This window comes from Monodon monoceros, unplaced genomic scaffold (genome assembly GCF_005190385.1).
Source record: "Monodon monoceros isolate NGI ecotype Baffin Bay Population unplaced genomic scaffold, NGI_Narwhal_1 Super_Scaffold_5, whole genome shotgun sequence".
Classification (NCBI taxonomy): Eukaryota; Metazoa; Chordata; class Mammalia; order Artiodactyla; family Monodontidae; genus Monodon; species Monodon monoceros.
The window spans coordinates 13,655,727-13,659,997 of record NW_021703782.1 but is presented as its reverse complement, the minus strand read 5'-3'; the positions used below and the strand labels follow the sequence as shown (position 1 = coordinate 13,659,997).

The 4,271-nt window shown below is 39.1% G+C and overlaps 1 pseudogene; it reads right to left on the bottom strand.

Moving 5' to 3' along the window:
• Nucleotides 1-1,186: 1,186 nt before the first annotated feature.
• On the bottom strand, nucleotides 1,187-1,579 carry LOC114884565 (annotated as a pseudogene).
• Nucleotides 1,580-4,271: the final 2,692 nt, after the last annotated feature.

The following is a 4,271-nucleotide window of genomic DNA, read 5'->3' as shown; positions in this document are numbered from 1 at the left end:
TACAACTCTCTTCAGAAACTACAATGCATAGCTATGCACCAAATTCGATGTGAGGAGGGAAAGCTTTCCCATATGAGGCCTGCCTGGTAAAGCCATTGTAATTGCCTCTGCTCAGATATGAAAAATCACACACAGATTTTTAATCGAGAGTTGGACTTCTTATTAGATACAAGTTCTGGTACTAGATACCAGTACAAGTATACTAATTACAATATGTTTGGGGAAACTTTTCTCCTATTACCTACATTGTCTTTTCACCTTCTTGATGGTTTGGGAAGTTTATATTGATCTGTCTTTAAGTTCACTGATTTTTTTCCTTAGCCGTGTTCAGTCTACGGATGAGCCCATCAAAGGCATTCTGCGTTTTTGTTACAGTGTTTTTGATTTCTAGCATTTCCTCTTGATTCTTTCTTAGAGCCTCCATCTCTCTGCTTACATTACTCATTTGTTTTCACATCCTCCACTTTTTCCATTAGTGCCCTTTGCGTATTAATCATAGTTACTTTAAATTTCCAGTATAATTCCAACATCTCTGCCACATCTGAGTTTAGTTCTGATACTTGCTTTGATCCTTCTGTCTTTTCTTGCCTTGTAGCCTGCCTTGTTATTTTTGTTGAAAGCCTGACATTATGTGTTGGAGAATAGGAAGTGAGCTAAATAGGCCTTTAGTGTGAAGTTTGTGTTAATCTGGGTAAGAGTAGGTTGTGCTTAATGTTTACTGTAGCTGTAGGTGCCAGAGTCTCCCAGTGAATTTAGTGTCCTTGTTTTTGTTTCCCCTGTTGACTTTGTACTTTCCTAAATATTACTCCCCAGAGGGAGTCTGTGTCTTGGAAAACTAGCAGCAGCAATCCACTGTTACTCTGCTGGAGGGCTGTTGGTGTGGTGGTAATGTGGGGTGGCGGAGAAGAACCATTTTGTAATCATATGATTAAATCGCCTTCTTTGCGTAGGTCTATGTCCCTGTGCTCTGACCTTCACAGTTTTTTTAGGAAACATTTTCAATTTTTATCCTCAGGATTATTAATCAAAATTGCAGAAGCTTATTTACAGAGCCACAGATCAATAATAAAACAGGAGGGAAATGAAACTCACAAGAGATATCTTGAAAAATTCCAAAGGAATACACACTAGCTGAAAATCTACAGTTAAATTGTGGCTGCACAACTGGCTATAGTCAATCCTGTGTTTAATCAATAAGTTCTTCTTTATATCATAGGCTTTCTCTTTTCCAACTTGTCACGATTTGGCTTTACATTCGAGAATTTTTTTTTTCTTCCAGTTTTAGCCTAGTGATAACCACCTTGCTCAGATGAACGTCCACGTGGACAATTGTACTGTTAGCCTTCTCGCACCCACTTGATGTAGATGATATATTTCTTTCTGTGCACCTGCACTGCGTTGCCAATCTGCTGACCTATGTAGTGTTCCTGGGCCACCTGGAGCTCGTCGTCCTTGCAAAGGCGGATAGACCAGACATTGTACTTCTGCTGCATCTCCTCTGAGAGCCAGGCAGACATGGGCCGGGGGCACTGAAGTGGTGTTTGCTGTAGTCCTCGGTCACAGAGGGATTGAACTTCATGACGACTGTCTACCTGGCACCCGCTGGGCTCAGAAGTGTGCGCTTTCACGTGTATATCTTAGATCTCCTCACCTCCTTTGGTGAATCATGAAATCTAGAGGGTGACGCAAGTGAGAGAAGTGCCCTTATTGCAGGTATGACAGACTCTGATGAAGTTTGATTTTTCCCTGGAGAATAGCCCTTTGTTGTGGAGAAGACTTTAGGCATACTTCACGATTGTTACTCTTCCTCTTTTCCTGCCAGAGCCAGGAGGGGCTCTTTCTCAGAATTTCACCATGAGGACCTAGTGGGTTTCCTGGAGGTAAAGCCCAGGAAAGTGTGAGGCCCCATAAGACTCCGACCAGCAGGCGTTTCTCTCCCATAGGTTGGTCCAATTCAGTCTCCAGCAGTTTATCAAAATTACCGTTTAAGTGTTCCTACCAGTTTATGGTTCCAGTGATTTCTGCTCTTCGGGTAAACAGATCTCAGCTGTGACTCTTTGGAGTCACCTGTCTAGATTTTGGGGTGGCAGTTTTCCCAACAACCTCAGTTCTCTGGTAGGTCCAAGAAGAGTTGTTGATTTTTAGTTCATTTTACTTGGCTTAGTTTTTTTCTGGTTATAAAGATGAAAGTGATGACTTCAAGCTCTTTACATGTCAGAGATGCTGGAAGACATATGTGAGCTATTAGAATGTTAACTCTTTATTCTCTGATTTTCAGAGTGGATGCATCATCCTCTTAAAAAAAAAATCCCTCTCAGTTCAGATGTTTTTTTTTTTTTTCCCGTTGGAAATGACTGGTTGTGGTATTTCATGTCACTGCAGGCAATAGGCAATGCACTTAAGAACTTGACTCTGAAGTCGAAAGATGAGAGTTTGAATTCTGGCTCTACTTCTTTTCCAAGTACGTTACTTTGAGAAAAATATTTCACATTGTTGTTCCTTAGTTTTTTCATCTGTAAAATGAGGTTCATAATAGTAACTTTCTCTCAAAGAGAGGATTAATTGTGTTAATACATACAAAACATCGATAGAACAGTGTCCAGCACAAATTAAGGACTTAATAAATATTGACTATTAATAAATTTCTCAGAAGTTTATTTGTTCCTCTATTGGTGTGAGAGTGCGGGTGTGTTTTTAAGACAGTGTTTTCACTGTTCCTGTAGAGTTTAGAGAACAGGCTCAGATTGGCATCAGAACTGATAGAAATCAGCAGGCAACATCAAGCCATGAGCGTAGGCTATAGCAGAGGGTTTTCTAATTGAGACACGCCTTTGATTCTGACAACGAAGGGCAAAAGTCCAAGAGCTTTGTTTTATTTTGTTGAAATCATTGTGTTTTCGAAGAATTATCTTCACGGATAGTTTATGGATTCTGGAAAACTCCCTACAAAAACAAGACTCTTTGATCCACAAGTGTTTGTTTTTTATCTCAAAAAACACACAAACAAAATAAAACCACCACCAACAAATAAGCCCAATAGAAAATTTTAAAATAAAAAATTTTGAGGAGCTTTGAAGGCCTGTCCTTCTCCCTAGAAAGCGTCCCTCACTGTTACGATATACACAACTGCATTGCCATGACTGGGAATGTGACCCAGGTCCTTCAGCCGAAATAGAGATGTTCATGTAAAGGGGGACGACCATGTAGGAGGATGTTCTCTTCTGAGCTGACTGTTTGGTTCCACAGTGATTTTTTTATCCGTGCCAAGACTGGCTAATAATGACATGTTGAGGTAAAAAAGTTTGTCCTCAAGAATACCCAGTCTATTTTGCTCTGTTCACCAGTTTCATCTTACCTTCAAGCCTATAAGCTTCCAGTATCATCAATAGCAAACATTAATAGGTGTCTGTAAGTTGCATGCAAATGTGTTGTAAATTATGAGAAACATCACATGGGGTTCTTGCTCTCCAAGGTTTCACGGTCTAGTCTTTTATGCTGCTCTTTGAAACTTCGACTTAGTTCTGCCTTCCTTGAATCTTACTCTGTATTTTCTCTTTAATTTTTCCACTAAATTACATACCCTTGGAGGGAAATATAAAACTCATTTAACCCCATTCATTTAACATTTTGTGGCAAAGATAATGCTATCATGCTGTGTGTCCAACGTTTCAGCTTACCTTATATCTAAGGAATTCACTTTATTCATTAATTTTCAGAATTGATGTAGGTTATCCACTCTGTGGATGTCATGGAGTTTTTGTCTATGGAATGTAGTCAGAATGATAGAAGCTATCTTCAGGTCTGGCTCTCAAATGATCCTACAAGGTCTTTCTTGCTTTCTCCCTGTGGAGCCAAAAATGAAGGACTCCAAAATAACAAAGGCACAATATGGAGGGGGACTGGTCCCTAGATTACTTCTTGTCAGAGTGCTACCCCAAGGGCCATTTAAGAGTCACCTGATAAAGAAAATCTTCATCCAACTTTGAGATCAGAGAATATAATTTATTATGTATTAATAATTACTGATTTATTAATACACAATAAATGAGTTTTTTTACAGGTGTTTGTTACAGCAGTTATCATTAAATAATACCCAGGTAGAGAACTGAATCTCAGAGAGTTGAAGTAGTTTGTTGTAAATGACATATGGTTTTGTGCCAGGGCTGGAACTAAAACTTTCTGATCTCTAATTTGATTTCATTTTCTCTTTATTCCTTTCACTGTCCAGTCTCAGCTAGTTATAAAAAAAGGAAAAAATATCAAAACATGAA